This window comes from Corvus moneduloides, chromosome 4 (assembly GCF_009650955.1).
Source record: "Corvus moneduloides isolate bCorMon1 chromosome 4, bCorMon1.pri, whole genome shotgun sequence".
NCBI classification, from domain to species: Eukaryota; Metazoa; Chordata; class Aves; order Passeriformes; family Corvidae; genus Corvus; species Corvus moneduloides.
Genome location: NC_045479.1, coordinates 16,179,421 through 16,203,102, shown reverse-complemented (window position 1 = coordinate 16,203,102; position 23,682 = coordinate 16,179,421). Strand labels below are relative to the sequence as shown.

Below are 23,682 nucleotides of genomic sequence, written 5' to 3'. Positions count from 1 at the left end.
TTAGCACCCCAAGTACTGCTCAGGATCAGTGTTGCAGAAGGCATTTGTGAAGCATCTGAAAGAAGGAATGGAAAACAAGGCCACAAAACACAGTGCCCATATAATGTGGTGTTAACCAACTTGTCCTCACAACTACCCAGGCAACTGGACAGCACAAATACCAGATAAAATCCACCACAGACATAGTGAAGTCATATATCTGCTTTCATATCACTGTACACCAGCAACTACTGAACTAACTCCAAGACATCAAAAATGTTCTGGAGACAGATGATGTCACATCCCTGTGCCTAGCAAAAGAGTCATTCCAGAGTAGACAAAACTTTGGAACAGCACTTCTAAAAGTTTAAACTGTAATATGAAAGAAAATGTTTGACTGTGGAAATTATAACATAATTATAGAATGCTGGGTTAAATTTCAGCTAAATGTGATTGCCAGAATAAGGGCATGAATTGTGAGCACGCTTAGAAATAAAGAAACTGAAATATTCTGTTGATTTAGAACTAGGCATGGGGCCGTAAAAGGCTACTGAAAATGAGAAACATGAGAGAATGTGCAATATTTATGAAAGGTGACCTACTGCACTATTTAAATAGAAGAGAGATTAAAGCAAAGACAAGTTGAGGTTATGAAAATAAGGGCATTATAGACAAATGAATTCAAAATTAAGATTCAGGAAACCTCAGCTAGTCAGAGTAATGAAAATACATCTTCAAAACCAGAACGGATTGCTTGTGGCTTATCTGTTCAGGAGGAAATCTCTTTCAGATCTGTCCACATTTAAAGCTAAGGAAGATGAACAATGTTTGCAAAGAGTTTTAAGGAGCCCGCATAAGCCTGGTTTTAGAGAACTCGACCTATGCTCTTCCATCCACTTTCACATCATGTAGAGTTGGGCTGCTGCTCACAGAGCATGATCCATGCCCAGGGAAAACCTAGGCCTAATTCACAGACTGACCCAGCTGCTGCTACAGAAGCACTTTCTGTCTTCAATGGTTCAGCTCTGCAAGGCAGCAAAACTGGGACCTGAATCTCAGCAAGGAAATCACAGTTCACCTGGGATCAGCAGCTACAGCTTGGAAGTTCTGCTACTCCAAAAAGTATTTAGGCCTAGAATATAGTTTTTAAACTTGATATAAATGAGATTAGAAAAATATCCCTTTCATTTCATACCAATCATGCTTTGCATCAGGCAGTGAAAACCATGCTTATTCTCTCCTAAGGGCACTGATCAAAGGCTAAAATATCTTTTGCAACAGAAGTTATGATTATATGGGGAGAATAAAAATAAAGAAAAAAGGAAAAAAATATTCAAAACACCATGTCCTGTGAGGTAACTGAAAAGGACATGCAGAAGTTTTGGGGAAAAAAAATGAAATCAAGTTCGTATTTTTGTTCAATTCTACAATAATAGTAGTAATAATTGTAAATAACAATTACAAATTATTTACAAAATAATTGTAAACAGTTGTAATAGACACCTTGATAATAACTTATAATTATTGCAACTGTTTAAAATGTTTATAAATACTACACTTGGATTTTAATTCTCAAAGGTATGCTTTGAAGAAAATTTTAAGCTGATCAGGAAAGGATAAATTAGAGAAAATGCTCCTCATTCCCCACTGCTGTATTCTACAGCACTTATTTATGAGACATCATGATCATAAAAATGCCCTAATGAACAGCACCAGCTGGACACCACAGGGCATCATGAAGAGTCTACTGTAGCCAGTGTGTCTATCTCATATGTAGGCTAAGTTCTTGTTTCCATTCTCTCAATGCCCATTAAGTGCTGAAAATGTTCAGATACAAACTAGAATTCCACTGACCTGGAACAGAAATCATGGATTCAGTAACTCAGAAATTTCCATTTCGATAAGCCTTAGATTAAATATTTCAACCTCAATTTTTCTTGACTTAAGACAGATAATTTACACTTCACAGACTTCTCCTGCTCTGAGTTTTTTGTTTGTTGCAGTTTAAATAAGACAAGAAATTCCCACCCACAATTACTTGAGAAATCTCAGTTGGTAAAATCCCAACTGGAATCAGAGCCTTATTGCATATGCTGAAAGTGTCAATGCATAAAGATGTGAACTTGTCATTTACAGTACATGTTGCACAATTAGTAAGTCTAAAGTTATCTAACACATTTTTGCTATACATTCCTACAGTTCTGAAAGTTTCTCCAAGCAGAGACTTGTCTTTGGTATGTGTGTAAAGCCTGATGTCAGGGTAAAGTCTCTATACATGTCTCTCTTTTTCTCTATAAAAACACACGCCTGCCATACCCACTCAACCTCTATGGTTGTGGTTAGCACAGAAAGAGGGGCTCTTATTTAAAGGACTTTCAGACATAGCCATAAATAATTCAAACTAAAATATAGTACATAGCAATTAAATGAACAAAGCAGATGCTGTCAGATGCCACCTTTATTTTTCAAGCCCTTGTCTTGTGTGGCTGTATTCAACCTACAGCTATTCTCAAAATCTCTCACCCTTTGGGAAAATTAGTACAGAGGTGCTGTATTTGGGCACAGAGAAGCAGCCAAAGAAAGGCCAGGACCATGTAGGACACTGTAGCACCACGTAAGAAAAGGTGCTTGTAAATGTTAACTCAGTTGCAAAATACTGGAAATGCCTGTATTTTTGAAAGCAGCTTCAAAATAACTTTTCTGGATCAATACTATGAGTAAGAACAGGAAGTTCACACACTTCTCCTCACATTCCCATCCCTTTTCGAACTTCAGATTTTTTTTCCATCATGAAAATATGACCAATTTTGCAGGTAGTTATGAACAGAGAGAGAAAATGTTGCCCTCTCTCCTACATTTCTGCTTTCAGCCAACTTTATAAAACATTTCAGATGTTAAGCCCAGAGATTTCTCCCTTCAGAGACAAAACCAGGGGTTGATCCCAGCAGGAAGATGGCAGCCTCCACCTCTCATCAGGATAAACCCAGAACCTTCACAGCACCAGACTGTCATTCAGGGACAGGTTCAGCCAGTGGTTATGCACGGCCCAGATTCTGCCTTGAAAAGTTATGGTTCTTAACATGGACTAACAGAAGCAGTTTACATTGGAAAGTGGAGGAGAAACCCAGCTCATCATTAGCTTGACTTCACAAAAAAAAATTAATACAAGAGCAGTTCATGCTTAAACAAGTGTCCAGAAAAATACCAAGTGAAGCTGTCAAAGGCCCCATGGTAAAAGTATCACTATAAAACTTATCACAAGAGCTTTCATCCCCACCGACTCACAAAGGGCATGGACCTGAACCCATACTGTGTCATCAGAGTTTTATTTCCACTAATTATGTTACAGTTATAAATTAAGTTTGCACGATCAAGCAAAGACTTCACATGCACTTTTACACTTACTTTGTCTAAGTAAATCCCAATGTTCTCAGCAAGGTAACTCAGGGCCCATAAAGATGTTCCAACAATGCACGAGACATGCAAAGATTATAGCTCAAATTAGAAGTGATGGAAGGAAGAGAACAGCACCTCTTAAAACCCATACACCTATAATCCCAGTGACCACTCAATATTAATGAGTCCAAAACAAACTAAAACCCATGTCCCATTTAATGACAGCCTCTTGAGCTAGCGAACGTGAAGGGAGAGGAGCTTGCCTTTTCTTCTTTACCACCCCATAAACACAGTTCCCATGGTATTTGCAAGCACAGCAAAGACTAGATTCAATGTAGATACCCCTACTTAGGCAGCCCATAATCCCTGCAGCTCTTTATAAATCCGCTGCTGGTGGATGGTCTGTTTGGAATTAGTACTAGAAGGAAAATGAGAGCAACCTTCAGGCTCCTCTGAACTCTGCAGATCTCTGGACAAACCGGCCAGAGGATCACCGTAGCGTAACCAGCTTGCACATGGGTTTCTGGTTTGGTTTGCAGGGGTTTTTGGTTTGGTTTGTGGGGGATTTTTTTGTCCTTCTGCTGCATAAACAAGCCTAGAAGTGGAGGAGGCCCAGAGCACGGAACAAGTATGCTAATGCCATCTCGTACCAACTGCCGTGCCAACAGCAATCACACACACACGCCTGCTCACACGCTGCTGCCAAATAATCACTTAAGCAAACATCAACCACAGAGATTAGCAAAAGCATCTGACAACGCACAAATCGGACAAGAAACACGGGCTGAAGGGACAGCTTAGCAAAGTGAGGATTTAGTAAGTGAAATTACATGAAGTTCCTGAATCAAAGCTTGCAGCATTTTTGGAAGACAGCTGAAAATCCTATCTGTTGGTTAGTAGATTTTTTCCATCCACCCGTCCCTACTGCATATCAGCTGCAGCCAGACAGGCTTCTAATAAAAGCAAGTGACTCTTGCACAAAGGAAAACATCTTTCTGGCCTCTGGGAAGGCAGCAATCCAAGCAAACAACCAGGCACTCAGGTGGCACAAGCTATTGGGAAGCAACCACGGCATCTCAGGGGCTTTTCAGCACCAAAAAGCAAGCTAAGTCCTTACAGTAAAAGACTGGTTTTCCAGGTGAAACCATCCTGAGCAGAAAAAATTTCAAATTATTTCTGTTTAATGTCATGGGGTGGGGAGGCTACTTTTAAACATGTAATTTTTATTGTTTGAGCTAAAGGAACAAAGTGTTTTTCTATCAGAATTAAGGCAGACTATCAGGACAATCTCTTGATTTATCTTTCATTTACTAAAAGATACTTCACTCCAAAGGCACTTTCAATGAAATCAATGAGATTCTGCTGCAAGTGCAAGAAGTCACAACCATTTTGCAGCATTATAGCTCATTTGTGTCTTATTTTGAAGAATTTTTTACCAAAACAAAGGAGGAGTTACTCTTTCTAAATCTTAGACTGAATGATATATTCCTTATTCTGATGAAGCTCTTGCTGAAGCATCAACTTTGCCTGAATAATGTTTGGAGGATGTGTGCCTGGTTAAATATTAATCTCCGCTAGACAGGAAGAATATTACTTCTAGTGAGCTGAAAAAGAACTAAATATTGAAATGGAAGAAGCTGGGTTGTCTGAAAGCAAGCTGTAACTTTGTAGCACCACTGCACAGACACCACCATATCAAAAATGCCATCTTTCTACCAAGGCTATTTCTATATCACTTCCTATTTTACTTTCAAAGACCATAGACTTTCCTTAAGAGATCCAGCCTCTACCATCTGACAAAGTGCCTAAATGAACATTACAGAAATGTTAAAATGGGCATTTTTAGACAATGTTACTCTTCCCACTGTTGCTCACATGCTGTAAACCTGCTAAAAAACAGAAAGACAGAACACCTAAAATAGTTATCTTTAAATACAAAGTTTCTGATATAAGAAATACCCTTACACAATGTATTAAGCACATTCTGGATGCTCCTATCACAGAAGAAAAGATGCTACAGACTGTGAGCCTTCTGTTGCTGGCTACAGATGGGTGCATACATTTGCATTGCACTACTAAGGCTCCTTTGCACTTCGAGATACATGATGTGTGAGGAGTAGAGCTAAAAAAATAAATAAATACATAAATGGATCTGTTGTTCTAGTGATCCCGTAGAAACAAGGAAGCCTTAAATGCAGGAGTCATATCATCTTTAGTTGGTTATGAAACTAATGCCACTGTTCACACGGCTCTGAGGAGAACAAAAAAAAAAAAAAAAACCAAAAACAAAAACATGAGAACAAAACAGGTTTTGTGCATGATATCCACTGGAACTGAATCTGAGAAGTTAGTTCAGTTATTTCTGTGCAGGGACACTCTGGCTTCCACAGATACATATCTATTTACTGTTTGTGTCAACACAAAAGGAATTCCTATGCACTCATGGAGTCAAATTATCTGGTTTTTTGCCTTTTTAATCCTTAGGGACAGAAAAAGCAACAGGTAGATGCAATTAGCAAAGTCAGATGATGAAGACAACAGCAGAGTTGTCTCTGTGCCTTAATGAGCTCATAAGACCAAGACCAACTTTGCACCCAAGCCTGAGAATCAGCCTACCTCTACCTCATAGTCCTGTCCTGCCTCCACTCAGCTGGACCAGTCTCCCTAAAATATCTGAGCATCACCCCAGGTGTGTAGATGAGGCTTTCAGAAGGAAAGCAGAGCCCATCCAGACTCATCTTCCCTCCCAATTGTTCTGTCTGGTTTTACTCTTGAGGGGAGAGTTTTTGTATGGATAGGGAATTACTCCAAAAATATTGATTGAAGATGGCAAAATTCTGTTTCATTTATGTGGTTAGCTACCTCTAGACCAGTGTCAAAACAAGGATTTAGACTGGGGTATTAAAGAGTTTCTCCTCTTTCTCTTCCTTCCCCACAGCCATTTGATGAGTTTCATCCACAACTAAATAGGGGATGTTTACAAGGTCCAAGCTATGCTCAAACTGTGTAGAAACTAATGAGGAAGGAAGATTTTTATAATGCTCTCGTGAAACATTTAATGAGCTCTGAAATAGTGCTGGCAGGCCTCAAAGGAGAAAGGCCCAGTTTAAAACTGAACTTTGTAGTTTACTAAATGGCAATGTGCTGGAGCCCCATGCACTATTTCTTTTCAAAGACTATTTTTATCAGAAAATACCCAACTCCCGTAATGCTCTTCTGCTCTAAAAGTCTTTAGTCCTCTGCTGCAGCTGCCATGCAATCAGTGGCACTTGCCAAGTAATGTGCTTCTAAGGCCCAAAATGATACATTAATACATTTTTCTTAATGTACTGTACTTAATGAATTGGATTTTGCCTCAGACATAGTTTTAGCTCAACTCCTCACCTCCAGAGGTCATCCCCACTGAAACCAGAATGTGCCATTCTGGGAAGGCAAGGAAGGGCTTTTTGGCGTGGAGGGATGGCGAGGGTGAAAATACCCCGGTGGCTTTATCAGGAATACAGCTTGCCCTTTATCACATTCCCATTCCCCCTTCTCATCTCCCATCAAACTGCCTACAGCTGTGTTCTCTCAATCTTCAGCCTGAAAGACATGAAAAAGCAGTCTGCAAGACGACTACAGTTTTTAGAAAGTCACTCCCACACATATAGACAAGGAAGGAAATAAAAAAGTTAAAAAATGAGAAAATCATCACAGTGCCGCTGCAGAAGGTAGAGCCAGATATTTTAAATGGCATAGTGATTCTGTTCCTTGGAATAAAAGAAGGTGAGACATATCAGCCAAGAGAGTGTCTGGTTAGGTGAAGTTCTACTGACCCTTTCCACCATGATAAGGTGAACCACTGCTGAAAACAAACTGAACTACTTTAATGCCACCACCTGCAACAGGTCCTTTTAAGTCTTGAAGATCCTTGCTTTTCACTAGGGAAAAAAACTGTAGGAGCCTGAAGAGGGTCTGAAAAGTACTGACAAACTTGGCATCCCAAGATCAGTTCTTCTGGCAACTCAGAACAAGCAAAATATTAAGTAGCGAATTCCATACTGACTGCCCGCTCCTACTTCATGGGTTGGATCAAGCTCATGATAAAGGTAGTGGGATTAAAGAGTTTCTTTGCTGATGACCACTTCCGTTCAATCTAAAACCAATGGTATGCAAAGCATATTTAAATTTTCTAAAAATCTATATGGTCTTTATTTAGTGCCTAATACTGTTGACATGAGTAACAAGTAGTCAGTGCCCTGAAATTTAGTGCTACACAGAAGATTTGCCTTTTCTCATCAGGCCTCACTGCTGCTGTCAGTCCACAGAGACACCGCCATACCATTTCTTACGCAACGACTGCTCTGTGGCTTACTGTAGTAAAACAAAAACATCCACGTTACAGAAGACATTGCTGGCTCCTTTAATTCCATTTTTTCACAGTGCTTCTGCTGAAGAAATTGATGTCAGACAACTGACTCAAATTTCAAGTGAGCACTTGACAATGCCCACTTTTCTATTTTCCTCTCCACAGCTCCATTGGAGAGGACCCTCTGTGCATTCAGAGCAGCACAATGAAGAATGATTTCCAAAGCATTAACTTGGAGCCATTGAGACTTGGATGTTTTCAAAATGACTCTATTGTGCTCAAAGGATTCTAGACTACCCCAGCTACTCCAGAAGAGAGTCTTTTTCCCCTTTCTCAAAACATCCATCCCTTGAGCCATCCCTGGAGTGCATTGTTGGGGCTGATTCCTTAGTGCAGCAAGTTCCATCAGTCAAAGCTCAACAGATACAAATAATATCAGGATATGGATATAAATTAGTGCGACAGACCCTAAATAGTTTTGACAGGTTTAGTAAGTATATATAGCAACACAGAATGCTATTCCTGCTGTCAGACATCAATATGTAGACAGAAGATTGGGGGCACCATGGAAACTCAGCGACATAAGAGTGGTATTGATTGGATAGAAAACGAGGCTGCAATTTAAGCTTAAGGCTGCCAGAGATGCCAAGAATGGAGAATGACCTCCAGCAGTGAATTTTCAGCATAAGCTCCCTGTGAACAAGCCAGTCCAAGAAGGATAAATCAGGGACAAGCTCACCAGGGACAGGGCTCAAGCGAGTGTCGGCTACCCTAAGCAGATGAGAATCACTCTATGTGTGCACGCGTTACAGTGACCTAGTTCGTTCAAAGACAGCATTTTGTAAGGTTTATTATGGAGCCTTGAAACAAAGAGATTTCCTCAATTAAAGTCCTGAAATGCATCCTCTAAATGAAAATGCTTTTGATACACTGATCAGCAAGAGGTTGTAAATATCGAAGCAAAGCATACATTGTTAAAGACCAATTCCCACAGAAAACACCACAGTTGGGAATGTAGGTAATGAGGGGGCCTGAACAGAGCAGAAGCAATGAGCCATGCCAGCTCCATCCCTAATGCCCTGGTCTTACACTAAAACACTTGTTATACCATAACACTAGATAAATTGTATTTTCCTTGACAAAATAACCCAACACACAGAGAAATAAAAATACCATGAGTTAAATGAGTGCATTTTCAGAGCTCCTGTAAAGGATTATTTTTAATTGTTATGTGAGGACTCAAGAACAACCATTCCCAAAATGATCAAGAAGAAATAGAGGATATGTCAAGGAACTACCTTGCTGGAGCAATGACTGCTGGAAGTTTGCTAAGTAATAATATTCACATTCATGGCAGAAAGATTAATCTACACAACACATCCATCAGTGCAACTGTGTCAGGAATAAGATAAGCCTCCAAAGTGTCCCCAGCGTCAGTATGGGCGTAGAGCTCAGGCATATGGTACTGGGATAGCAGCACTATGTTTTGTAATACTATAGTAAGACAAACCTTCTGCTGGCAAGGGATGCATCAGCCACAGACTGCATCTCAAATAACTAGGGATAGACATCTGGATAATTGCAAAAAACCTGTTTTTCTTAGGCCACTTCTACACTATGAACGAATATTTACCATTTGTGAAAGAAAGATTTGTTGCTCGCTTCTCTTTTTCCCCACCCAAGAGCTGGCTCGGGAGCAAAGTCGGCGAGTTTCTGTCCTTCAGTTTCACCCAAAGCTTCATACATTAAAAAAATCACTGAAGAGTTTAGCTTAGCCTGGAGACGAGTATATGAAATCTTCACTTTCATTCTCTCTAGCAAAAGTTGCTAAATTATGCAGAAGGAATTTTTTTTCTGCTTTTTGGTGTCAGTCATGGGGGTTTCGGGTTTTTTTGGTCCAATGAAGTACGTCTCCATGCACTTCCAAATTTTAATTCTTACGGCAAATTAACAAATTTTGTCACAAATACACTGGTTCCTTTTTCCCTTCAAACTATTTCTCATGATCAAAAGTTCAGACTTCTTTTTTTTTAATTCTTATACCTTTGCAGGGAGGAAATAGAAACAAACAAAACAAACACAGAGAAACATTAAATTTGTTTTGTAATCAGCTCAAGAACACTGCTCAGAACACCTAAAAACCCGAGTATTTCTTTGTAACAATTTTTATTTTCCTTCTCTTTTTCTCTCTTCATCCCTTCCCTCCTTCTGCCTAATACAGTCAGTTGCACACACAGTCTGTTTCTTGTCCAAAAAGTTGAGCTTTGCTAAAAGCCCAAAAACAATCAGCGCCCAAAGGGAAAACAAGGAAAGGACATCAACTCAAGAGGTGATGAGCCACAGGTAAAGCGTTCCTCTACCATAATACAAGTCATTTCAAGCAAACAGGATCCAGTTAAAACACCACTACCCATAGCTGCAGGGTTATGTCACAGAGAAAGATCTAACTCGTCACAAACATTTCCCCAACCAGTCTCTCGGGTGTACATCCTAGAAGCCAGCTCCCGAGGGTACCACTAAGTTAAAGTGCAGTAGACATTCACCATCAAGGCAAAGCCACTGGCGGTGTGGAAGAGAGCTGTGACAGCCAACTGGAAGATATAAGAGGAGCACATAAGCTCCCGAAGAATGAATACTACCTCTCTCCTATGAAAAGCTGTACTTTTAAAAAGGAGAGAAAAAAGGAGGGTAAGGAGTTCGAAGCGCCAAGGTTGGAGACCATGAAACATTTGCAGAATAACATAGGTTCAACAAACAAGAGACTGTCTCTTCACCGTTGTTAACTCAGATTTTCCCCCAACCTATCCCTCCTGAGGAAGGAGAAGACACCAACTAACGACGGCAGTTTTAGATAGATCTATCAGCACTTGCTGGATTTAGTTGTTTCACCAAAAGTAAACTAGGGATAAGAAGACAAAGTCCCAAGAAAAAGATCAGCCGAAACGCTCAGCCTGAACGTACAATTTAAACTCCCGAGTCTCAGCCGGGACATTCCTGGCACAGGGAAACTGTTGGCCGCTCTGGGGTCACTTCGCTGCCCTTCTGTCCTCTCGAAACGGACCTGACCGAGTGCTCCTGCCTCCCTTCTCCGCTGGGTCACGTCACCCATCGCCACCCCTGTCCCTCTCGCCCTGCACGGGCATTTAAACGCTCCCAGGGACCGAAGCGCCGCCGCCGCGGCAGCGCTCCGCACCCGGCAAAGCGCGGTCCCGTTCCTGCTCCCGGGAACTCCCAGACCTCTCCCCCGCCTGCCCCTCGGCCAGGGATCTCCCGGGGCTCAGGTGCGCCCCTCAGGTGCCCCCCTGCTGCCACCCAGCCCCACGGCACCTCTGGCCGGCCACCCTCTGCGGAGCCCTGCTAGGGCAAGTGTCCCGCAGCCACGGCAGGGACGAGGGGAAGCGCTTCCCACCCTGCCCCGGGGGAACAAGCGCTGGAGGCACCCGCCGCTGCCTCGGACTTACTTCGGGCGGCAAAAAGCTCTTCTCCCGCAGCTGAAAGGGGCGAGCCGCGACCGTCCCCGGTGAGCAGCGGCTGGTTCTGCCGCCGCGCGTCCCTGCGCTTCCCCACGGACGGGCTCGCCGGCCGCCGCCTCACGCTCCGCCCGCGCCCCGGCTCTCTCTCCCGCCGGAGGTTTCTCGCCGCGATTTTTATACTGGAGGCAGGGAACCTGATCCGCGCTTTGACTCGGCGGAGCCCGGGCTGCGGCGAGGCGGCGAGAGGAGGGAAGGCAGGCGGGCGCCGGGGCAGAACGAGCGGCCGCGCTGCCCCCTCGTGTGATGCGGAGGGGCCGCGCCCGCCGGGCGGGTCACCCGCGGGGCAGCCTCGCCCCCGCCGCGGGGCTGGGCTGGGCTGGGCTGGGCTGGGCTGGGCGGGGGGCGGGACGGGGCCGCTCCTCTCCGCTCCTCTCCGCTCCTCTGGGGCTCGGCCGCAGCTCCCGCGGGAGGAGCGCACCGGGGAGAGCCCGGTGGGGCGGTGCGAAGCCAGCCCAAGGACTCCTCTCGGGCTTGTTAGCCCAGGCAGCTTGCCCTCCTCTTCATCACCCAGGGAGAGGGCGAACCGAGGGCAGGGAGATGCGCCTCGCCCTACACCCCGGCAGGTGCGGGGTTCAGCTGCCACCGCAGGTACAAACGTCCTCCGCAGCTTTTGCCCGGGTCGCCTTTGGCTGTCAGAGTTTGGAGAGCTCTAACTTCGGCCTCGCTGACTTCCAGCTTGCCATTTTGACCACGGGAGTGATAGATTGGAAATACTGCTGGGGAGTGGGAAACAAGAAAATAAATAAATTAAAAATTAAAAGCCCAAAGCCGACCCCTTCTTCCCTCCCCCCCAACCCTCCACCCCCAGCTTTTAATTTCAACTTGGCCTGCAAGTGCTATGAGAACAACTTTTGCCATGCCATTTTAACACTTTTGGTCATAGTGGTTGCTGGAGTTGTATCAAGGCTTTCATTTAGGAGCAGGCTTTTCCAACTTTTAGGTTCATTACATCCACTGAATAAGAGTGTTCCCCAGTCCACAGCTTAATTTAAAACTAAGTGGACTTGTTCCAAACTCCAGGCAATTTCTGTGTAATTCCCTCTCCCCAGAGCAAGTCTCTGCCTCCACTTGAAAGACTGGGCCCATTCACTGCTTTGGTCTCAGCTGGGTTTGGAGCTTGCAGCTCCTGCTCCAGGTTTGCACAGAAATCCAGTTCAGATTCCTCTCCTGTTTCCAGAGGAATGAGCTAAAAAAGTAATTTGTCTGGCACCGTACACATTGCATCATCTAACACCTACCATCTGTGACAATGAAAAGCACTGTACAGCCAGTCCCAGCGCGGGCAATTGCACTCACCTGGAGTCCTCTTAGTAAAGTAAACTAACCCCTTCCATCCACACCTTGGCATCTTCTTTTCATCACACAGTTATATGTTCAGTCCTGGCATGGCTGTTCAGGATTTGCACCACCAGCAGGTTTAATGACAGTGATGTAATTTAAAAAAACAATTTTGATTTGCAGTGTAAAGCAATGGCTTGAGATGGAGAGAATATCTTTTCTAGCAGCTGGATGAGTGGAAATGAGCGCTCAGTAGTACTCGTGTTTCAGAGCATGCAAAGCTGAATGAATGCTTGATAGCCAGCCTGCACCTTCCTGATGGCTTCTCAGTGAAATCCTAGCAGCACGGTGCTAAGCATGACAAGCATCTAGAGAAAGAAACTTTCCATCAAAAAACACCTGGTAGTGGTTAACACTTTTCAGACCCAAGAAATTCTCCATACAACCACTGCAGCACATTTCAGATGATCAATCCTGTCTGAGTAACAAAGTAGGAAAGAGAACAATGGCCATAACTTCACCTTGATTGAAACCAAAACAGATTGCATCAAAATGGGTCAAGAGATTTCTTACTTTCCTCACAGAAATCTGAGTCTTAGCCAAAAGACTGCAAACTTAGCATTTTCATAAAAGAGTGGAAAGTTTCTGCAGAAAGCAACTGCTTTTCACAAAGATGTACGTGATGTTAGAAGCGTCATTTGGTCACTAAATTTTGGAAGCAATGTCAACAGTTAATCTTCAACCAAATTTGCTCCCAGCTTTTCTCCATTTCTGTTTTTTATGGCTCAGACATTATTTTCCTAAAGCTGAGTTTACATGCACAGAAACTAGTTTTGTGTGGTTTTTGACTCATAATCTCCAAAATAAAACTGCAGACAAGCTTAGCAGAGTTTCTCAGGGGACAGATCATTGTTCGAAGCACCTATGAGTGAAAAAAGGAGTATCTCAGTTTTTGATTGCCAAAAAGTAAATGTGTTTTAATGTTCACGTTATTTGTTTCAATGGCACCTTGAGGCTTAAATGAGGTTTCCATTGCAATAAGCACTGTACAAACACTGAAAAAATATTTGTTGCCCCAGATTGCTCACTGTGTTGGATACATTTGATATTAATGGAGCATAACACTTGAATTTCTGGACTGAACTTTTGCTATTGAGATAGAACCGGTTAAGACGCAGAAGATGGGACTGTGAATACAGCAGTCTTGAGAGGACAAATGTAACTTCTTTCACCGAGAGAAAGGTCACCAACCTTTCACTAACCAATGTTAGTCACAGCCTCAAAGGTGCCTGTGGCACTGGTTCCCAGTGGGAAACAGCAGTACAGCATGGAGAAAAGGGATGGATGGAAGATAAGCTATGATCACTTACTTTCACAATAACTTCTTTTCCTTAGTAAAAGAATAGTAAGGTTGGAGAAGCTTATCTCCAGATCTTCTCTGCTGTTTTGTCTCTCTTGACTTTTTTGTCTCAGACAATGATATATTTGCTGCATGATCTCTGGGACTGCAGACTAGTCAACATTTTTTGTGATATACAGGAAAATCCCTACTGAAAAAATACTTTTCGACTATTACTTTTCTACTCTGAATACAAAAGTAACCTAGAAAAGAGACTTTGCTCACAGATTGTCAGGGATACTTATCTTTAAAATCCTCAACATTTGTTTACAGCTACAGGTTCCACTCTGGTCAAAAAACGATGGTGAGGAACGGACTGGCAGCTGTAGAAGTCCAGTTTCTGTTTCCACGTGTCCTCTTTGTTACCTGAAGCAAAAATGCACAACCTAATGAGTGAGACAGGGCTGACATACCTGTTAAAAAGGAAAAGTGATGGTTAGAGCCATAACAAGCTATAAAAGGGCCTTTGATGCTACATGCAAATGGTCTCATAAAAAATCCAGAAGTAATAGTTCCTAATTAGGATCCCAGTTCAATTGGTAAAAGTTTATGACAATTTTGGGGAAAGAAGCTCCCAGCTTTAGATACAATTTTTGTCAAAATGCAGAAAGCAGCCCATAATAAGTTCCCTTTACCTAGCTGGTTTTTTCCCTTTGAAAAAACATAAACACCAAGTTTTCTCTTTGAAGGTGGGGTTTTTGTTACCCTTAGGTAATCATTTCACAACCCACCTGAAGGAGATAGTTGGAGCTTCGAACAGGAGTTTGTAATTTTTTTCCAAAGATGGCCTTATAAAAATTCTGACTCTAAAGTTCAAAGAGCAAGTCAGAGGACAAGGCTTTATGCAATTTTCTCTCAAGAGCTTCCCTGTTTTCCGTCCCACTGCTGAGTAGGTTAGAAGGTCAGCTGGAGCTGAGCTTGCCTTGTTTGTTTCAGGTCCGCTGTAAATATCAATTTTTTTCTCTGCCGTCCCCAGCCATCAGCCACAGCAGCTCCAGGAAAACGTAACTTGATTCCAGGAAAGCAGAGAAGAGAACCCCACAACAGTTTAAAGGTTTTTTCACCTTTTGCTCCATTGTTGTTCCTGAGCTATTGAGCTGCCAAGCCTTGGCAACTGAGTGCCCTGCATCCCTGCTCAGATCAGATTTCCATTAGTGATACTGAATTATTTAGTGAATGCACTGAAGATTGAAATCAACTGCTTCTGAGCTGTGTACCCTCTCACTCTATCTTTCATTTCAAGCCCGCACAATATCATCACGGAGACTATCAATCTTATAATTGGAGTAGAAAAATCCATGGAGTTCAGAAATAATAATTCATACCTCACTCTCTAGTATTAAAGTAATCCAGCATATAAAAAATCAGATTTCCCAGATGCGTGTGGAAGACGAGGGGGAAAGCATGAACTCAGAAGAGTTATTCTTTCATGCACATATGCTAAAAAATTAAGATATTTGAAAACACAGTCAGTGGCCCAGAACTTGATCTTAAGCTTCAGTCGCCAAACCATGAATACATGTTGTAACTTTACACATTTGACTGACTCTTTTTTCTACGAGGGGATTAAAGCTCTTCTGCTCAAAATTATTCATGTGCATACATCTGCATGTTGCAGTTTGAAATCCACAAATATAATGCGACACAGCAGGCCTTTCCAGATCCCCAGCATTTAAAGGGCTGCTCTTCGTATGTTGGCTTCTCTTACTACTTTCTTCTTTTGTTTGTGCTGGCAATCCTGGAAGTGGAAGTCCTACACATCCAGGATTTGAAGTCTGCTGCATTGAAAATAAAATACCTTAGTTATGATGAAAAAAACCTGCTTTGAGTACATGATCACTTTTTTTCCTACATAAGCAAACATGTTCATTGCACTCTAGTTTTGAAGTTTAGGGAGAAGTTTAAAGCAAAAGAAAATGGCATTTTTTTACAAAGGGCTGAGCAACAGCTATCACTTCTGTTTTCTGGGGTTTTGTCACTATGCATTGCAAAAATCAAAGCAAAATGCAGAAACAACATGTTTTTCCTTTGAAAAAGAACCAATAAAATTAACATTTTTAATTGATTTCAAACTTAGGGCAGAAAATTACTGTACAATTAGAATGCAAATTTCCCTCTCAGTTTCTCGCAGGAAGAACCTGATTTGTTAAAACCTATTTTTTCACAAGGCACTATACCCACATGCCTAACTACTCTATGAAAGGATGGGCTTTAGAAGTGGAGAAGATAGTATTTATAATCCCAACTCAGTCCTTGATGCTTCATTAAGAGAATTAGCTAGTATCAGGCATAGTACTAAATAGCTTTGCCCTGGGCACTGGACTGAAATGGTCAATTTTACTCTCTGCCAAGCTAGAAATAACAAATTAGAGGCTCTAACTATATAGCAGGCAAGTGATTAGAAAATTAGGAGCATTCTGATACTTCCCCTATGAGCTGAATCATGGCACACAACATTTTCCGGTTAAAAGTAAATCTATAGAAACCACCTTGTGAAATACATCATCAGTAACTTTCAATCCAATTGTGCCTATATAATCAAAGAAATATTTCTCACTATAGGATGAATTGGTAGTATTTTAGGGAGCAAACATTACAACACCCTTTGCATCTGCAATGTGATGCAACCAGCACAACTCTGAGTTGAATGTATGAACAAAGAAGAAATTCCTCAAACCAAAATGTTCTCTTGCCTTCCAATTTGTTTGTCAATTCATAAAGAGTTCACCTGGGTGATTATAATGATGCTAAACTTCACATTTAAGGACAAATATAAGTGGTTTTAACGAGTTTTTCTCACGCACAATCAAATGATAAGAGTTCTCTCTCAGAGCAACTGCAGAATAGGCAGCTAAATCCTTGATTATGAATTTTAGTGAGATCACAGCAATAGAGGGAACATTGAGAAAATAATATTGACAAATAATTTTCAAACATATTCAGAAATACCATTACTGAGAGTTCTTTATAGCTGTTTTTCCCAAGATTTTGGTGGCCTAGTTCACAGTTGAGCTCATCAGATTTCAATGGTTACAGTACAAGCTTGCACATACTAACAGAGGGGTTTTTCTTTACTTTAGTTACTACTTCACTGTAGTAAAGGCAAGCGTGCACTGAGACTGACAGTTGTGGAAGTGACAGCAACTCATCCATTAAGTAGGACATCATGAAATTCAGGCCCTAAAATGGTTGCTTCAGAGGATGATAGGGTTGCAAAGCACTTTAGAAGCTAGCTAATATTTTCACAAGAGAATAAAATAAAAAGTGAAATTGTATTAAGGTCATGTAGTACTCTTTACCTGATGGCATTGTTTTAGAAACAACTGTGGCAAATGGGAAATTCAGGCAATATATAATCTACACATATAGAGATAACGAGAAACCTGCATAAAGGTCTGTTGTTAGAAACATAAGAACTGGAGGACAAACAGCTATTACCTGCACATGTGCAGTGCCTCATTAGTTAATGTAATGGCCAGGATTTTTTTGCCCATAAGAACAAAATTAGGTACATCTGTTCTTAACTTACTGGCAATTTCTTGCTTGAGATTTGAGCCAGTTGCATGGCCCTCATAAAGCACAATACATCTTTGATGGAAACTCCTGTGGGATGCTGTTGGCTTCAACGTCAGCTTGATCTAGGTTTTCATGCTGAGGAGTTTAACAAAACGTGGCATCATCATTCACAGACCTAGACCTGGACTGGCTGTTATTAAAAAAAATGTGCACATTAAAACCCTTTACCATCCACATTAAAAATTTCATGCTGATATCAGATTATGGGGATTACTGTGGGCAATGCTAACACTTCTTGCTGAATGATGTAAGTTTTTCCCCAAAGACCTAGTTCCCAGCATTATGTGATTGCATTAGACTTGCAGTTTTCAATAGTAAAAAGTGAACAAGCAAACATAGGGGAGAAAGTCCTGATTCTTCCACTTATGCTTTATGGGAAAATTTCAGAATATAAATGTTAAAAGGTTGTTTAAAAAATCCAGCGTTAATAAAAATGTTCCGAATATGTGTCAAACTATATATCATAAACTTGTATATTATAATATATAATACATATACGTGTTTAGCATTTGGAGCCTTTCTCACAAGGGTTGGTAGGGAGTTTTTTCACTTTTTTAATTCTTGGAACTGTCAACATAGTGAGAAAGACTCAAGAAAATAGCCACACGTTCTTTTGGTTATTTTCTCTACTACATCCTTCTCTTCAGTAGTTTACTTTGCATATCAGGATTTTGAAGGGGGTAGAAGACATGGGAAGGTATCTTCCCATGCAGAATAATTTCTGACATCACTTAAAAAATCCTAATTTTAGGCTCATTTTGACAAAACCACCATAGCTATTGCTTGTAATAATTTTGCTTTACCATTCATTTCTAAAGTGAAATTATGGAGATTTTAAAAGGGGTTGGGTCTGAGCAAAGATACTTTGAGAAGCAGGAACAATCAGGGTAACTCTGTAGCATCCACAGCTCTTCTTTACCAAGAAGTGGATAAGAACAGGGTCTCATCTGGTCTTCTAAGACCCCTCAAGAACTTTATGCCTTTTGAAGACACCATGATTTTTTAGTAGTATTTATGCAATGTTTAAAACAAAGGAATGCAATCTTAGCTATATATGTGCCATTGTTGATGAAATTATATTCAGAACCTAAGAGGATATTTGTACTTCAGTAGCAATTTTCTTGCTTTTTTAATTTGCTTTTCAACACTACATGAGACTCTTCAGAATTGTTTTCACCTCCCCAGGGTATGCTTTTTCTAATTATTCTGCCTAAACACTAAGATATTGTGAAGTAGACCTTTCCAAAGAGTTGAGCTCTGTCTCTCTCTTCAGCATTCATCCCTCTCTCTTTAAATAACCTGCATCCTTCTCTTTGTCTAAATGATGCTAATATAAGATCTGATTAGGACAGCATAAATAATGCACATCTAGAAATTGCAAGGAGTTGAAAGCAGCAACACCACCAGAAATGTGTTAGGAACCACAGTTAACTGCCTAAAGGCAATGTGACATTTAATGAAATGTTCCCAATATTTAACAAAATTCCCATGCTTCTGGTACAATTTGCCTGTCTACATTTCCATCATCATATCTTTTCAGGAGGTAGAAAACATGAGTTTTTAACAAGGAGTTCATATGTGTCTGTGACCCCGTATCACTGTTGCCTGAATTCTTTCTTTAGTGGCATGTTTTAGATTCTGATTAAATTTTTCCCCCTTTTCTCTTTTTTTTTTTTTTTGGTGTGTGTGTGTGACATCTGTTTTGCTTCAGCTGTCTGGGATAGGAAATGAGGAGCACTTTCCTAGCTGCACTGCCTGTCTTTACTCTAGCATCTATAGGTACCATTCATTTTCCAGATGAAATATTGGTTTGGAATGTTGTAAAATGATACTCCCTTTATGTTTCAAATTATTCCTACAGTGTTGGTCAGAAAAATGAAAAACACCTAATTTTGAAGCACAGTCATAGGACCAGGTCACAGATGTAATTCAATGCTCTTTACATAGTGTTTTTCCCCTGGTTGTTCTAATGATGAAAGAAGTGCTGGGATTCCATGAACTTGTTTAGCAAGTGTCTTTTGTGGGTTTGTTTATTCATGAAATTGAAAAGTGAAGATGGGTGAAGCCCGTGCAAACTGATACACGACCTGATCTGGACAGGAAAAAGTCATCCTCCATGGAATCCTGGTTTATTAACAGGGATAACCTTTGTATTAAATCCTACATGAACCCTCACAGCTGGATTCCCCTGCTGCCCCAGCCTGTCTAGGACTCAGATTCCTCCTGTAAGGAATGCTCAGATCCCACTGCAGGCACACTGCATCCAGGCTCTCCTCACTGTGGAGTGTATTCTCACCTGTGATTTTCTCCACTAACGTGATAAGCCAGCTGTGTGACTGAGTCTGAAATACTACCTGGCACTTTACTATAAGAATTGCTCTAGGAAGGGGATTCAAGGCAAATTTTGCTGGGCTTACTGTTATTAAAGGAAGAAAAAAAAACCCAAACCAAAACAGAGCAGGTAAATTATTTGGAATTTACACCTTCTCAGGCCGCAATAACAATATGTTTATAAAACCTCAGGGTCACAATTCCTGGAACATCAAGATACCACTCAAGATGTCTCAAAACCATTACTGATTCAAATTTTCCTCTGATTACAACTTTTCAAAATTCAAATCCCACCCACTAAGATTATTGAACAGAATTTGAGAGAGACCAACAATATTGTTTTAACATTCAGGTGGTTTTTTATGTGGGACAACTGAGAAGAGGAAGAGTGCTGGATTTGGAACCTCTTCAGAATATAGAACATTTTTAAGCTTGGGCTGTCTAAAAAATGAAGATGAATTAAAGAAAATGGAAAGTGATTTCCTGTTACCCTTGTGCAGAATTACTTGACCAACATTTTGAAAATTCTAGCATTCATAGCTGTAAAAGTCATTAACCAAATGTCCTCCAGCTTGAAGAGGTCTTGTTTCATACATCTCATCAATACTTGAGACATGAGGCAAGACTGAACTGCTGATTTTGACCCTCATTCTTGTGCCAATTTTTTCCTTATGAATTCTTAAAAACATTTGTGTATTTAACATATGAAGGAGATTAAATTGGTCACTTTTGGTCAAGGTTTGTTTCTTTTTGGTGTAGATTTTTGTTCTTTTTTTCTTCCATAATTAATATTTCAGAGCAATAGCTAAGAATGGGCATAATTTTTCCAAGAAGGTAAGTTTGAAAGGTTGAGGCAAATGAAAAAAGAAGGCTTGGAACAGCAGTTCTACCTTAAAGGTAATAAGTTTTCTTCATTTGTTTCATCTGCGTTTCATCTGAGGTCTGAAAGCTTCATCGATATTATTGCATGCTCTATGCTGGTGCTTATCCCAATGGCTAAGATAAGTTAAAACTAGCATTTACATATTTTTTTTTATTAGTAAGCAAAATAAATGCTAAGTTCAAGCCTCTGGATGCTGGCTGGCCTCTCTAAATGTGAGACAGGAACTGGCCCCTCTGCCACTGGAGCTTCAGCCAATGCATTTTGCCCTCTCCCATCCCAGGACAAACCATGGTTGCTCTTTGTCTTGTGGCTGCACCAGATCTCATTAGGCTCGCTTACTTCATGGTTGTTGAAGAAAATGATGACAAGGACAGGACTGAAAGACAGTGGTCACTGAGGCCTGGCTTGGTTTGCTGAACTATATCTACATCATGACACCTCCATGGGAACCTACACCTCCCACCCTTGTGGCAGGAAGATGAGGAATTACCCACCTGCTTATCAGAAAATTCCATGTGCTCCTTCCAGTCAAACACACTGCTCCTCCATGGCTGTGTTTAGGTAAGCATGAACACAGCTGTACCCTGAGGCAGATAATTTTTAAACTGTTATGTTCAGTTCCCACTGAGATAAAACCATTTTGTTGTTGTTGTTGGCCAGTACAGAGGTATTTGAACTTGTGGGGTAAGCAGCTCTCGCTTTTTCTGTGGACTAACAGAGAACACAAGTCCTAGACCAGGCCCTGTAGTGCTTTTTGCTGCTGTGCTCACATTAAGATGGACAGAAGAAAAACTAAACAAAAGAGAAAACTTTTCCATATCTATTGTTTTAAGGGATCAGAATCAGACTTTTTCCTGGTGTCCATGTGTATCAATGGAAAGAATGTGACAAGGCTGCAGGCTGTCCCCCCCTTCTCCTCCCAGTTTCCATTTAAAGGCCCAATATTTTTGAGAAGAGCAAATCTGTTTCCTGTTTCCTGCACAATAGGGATGCAACTTTTAGCTTCAGGGAACAAAAAAAGCCCACAACAAACCCTAACAACTGAAAGAAAAGTGCATAAGTTCATGAAATAACCTTCCGCACAAGAGACTGCAGAAACTAGAAAATTCAATAGGAGACACACAGTGCAGTAGAATTTACCAGATGTGAGGTTAATATAGCAGGAGTCAGAGGACTTGCAGGTCCATTCTTTGTTTCTCGCAGTGATTTCCTGGGTGCCTTTGAGTAATAGAAAGAAGCCTCTCTTTATCTGTCTGTGGTGTGTTCAGCACCTGGATCTGAAAATCACACACATTTTGTGTTTCCATTTGTCAATTCATATTCCCTGTTCCTTATAGCAAGTACTTTTTTCTTTCTTCTTTTGTAAAAACCCAAGGAAGGCATTGGTAAGACCTAAATAATGGTCCTAAACGCAAGGATCCAACCCTGATAACCTTGCTCTAACCTCAGAGTTGACCCTGGTTTGAGCGCAAGACTGGATCAGATGTCCCCACCAACATAAATTAGCCTACATTTGTATTATACAATCTGTATATATGCATATAATGTTATATGATAAACACAAATTGTTTCTGTAATCTAATGACAAAAAATAGCAAAGACCTGCAAAAAATCTCAAATTGGTTAGGAAAAAAGGGCAGCAGCAACAGGAAGGTTCAATATGTCTGGGTAGGACCAAAGTTCAGATCTGAGACAAAACTAGAGGTGGTCATCATAGTCTGGAAGCAGAAGGTTAATTTCTCACACCAGAAAGTTTCATTTCCTCAAGACACACGTAGTAAGAAAGATTCTAAAGCAGAGAAACTAACTTTGGCCAATGACAATGAAGTTTCTGAGTTATCCACTGTTCCCAAGTCCTTGGATCCAAGACCGTCATAGAACCACTGAATCATTTAGGTTGGAAAAGACCTTTAAGACCAAGCCCAACCATTAACCACAAGTCCACCACTAAACCACATCACTAAACGCCACATCTACACGGTTTTTAAATACCTCCAGGGACAGCAACTCAACCACTTCCCAGGACAGCCTGTTCCAGTGCTTTTCAACCCTTTTGGTGAGACTTTTCTTAAAAGAGATTTTTCTTGTATCCAATCTAAACCTCACCTGGCACGACTTAAGGCCATTCCCTCTTGTACCATCACGTGTTACCTGGGAGAAGAGGCCAACCCTCACATTGCTATCACTTTCTTTCAGGTGATTGTAGAGAGCCATAAGGTCTCCCATGAGCCTCCTTTTTTCCAGGCTGAACAACCTCAACTCCCACAGCTGCTCCTCTTAAAACCTGTGCTCCAGAGCCTTCACTGTACACGTACATATGGCCATTTTTACAGATGTCTTTTTTATTGGATGACTGAGTTGAGACATTGAAAAAAGCTGTCATTTAGAAGGAGCTGTGAATCTGTATTCTACAAATATTAATCTCAGTGTTTGTTACTAATAATAATGAAAAAAAGAAGATAATCATATCCTGTATTGCTGTATTTTCAAAGTTGGCATACAGAAAATTACAGAAGCTTAAAAAAAAAAGAAATCTTAAACATGAGAAGGACAGAAAGTATTGGCATTCTAAATCAGACAGTGCCTCATAATCCTAATTAGCCCTTATTCTCTTTCCCCCCCATAAGCACAAAGGTGTTTAACTTCTGGCTACAGACTGGACCTCCTTCATTATTAAAGGGTGAAAAAAAGCCATAGATGATCTCCAGAACACTGCAATACTGAACTAGCTCTCCCATTAGGAGGTCACTTCTTAGAGATGGGCACTGTGAGTAGAAATCAGCTTGACTGCATACCCAGTGTAAGAATTTCAGGGTGACTTATGGAGTCAGACATACTGTTCACTTGGTTTTTTATTAGGGAAAACTTCAAACTACAGAAGAACCTTCAAGTGACTGGAAAGACTAACAAGAACTTTTAATAGCTGTGTTACACAGAGAAACTGCTAGTTATCCAGTGA

General features: G+C 41.0%; 1 protein-coding gene across 1 annotated transcript in view; it reads right to left on the bottom strand.

Annotated features, from left to right (window-relative positions):
• Positions 1–11,240, bottom strand: part of PTN (pleiotrophin) — a 77,247-nt gene extending 66,007 nt beyond the window's left edge. Inside the window, exon 1 of the mRNA XM_032105850.1 lies at positions 11,185–11,240. The gene's annotated coding sequence lies outside the window, so the exon portion shown is untranslated. The remainder of the gene's footprint in view (positions 1–11,184) is intronic.
• Positions 11,241–23,682: the final 12,442 nt, after the last annotated feature.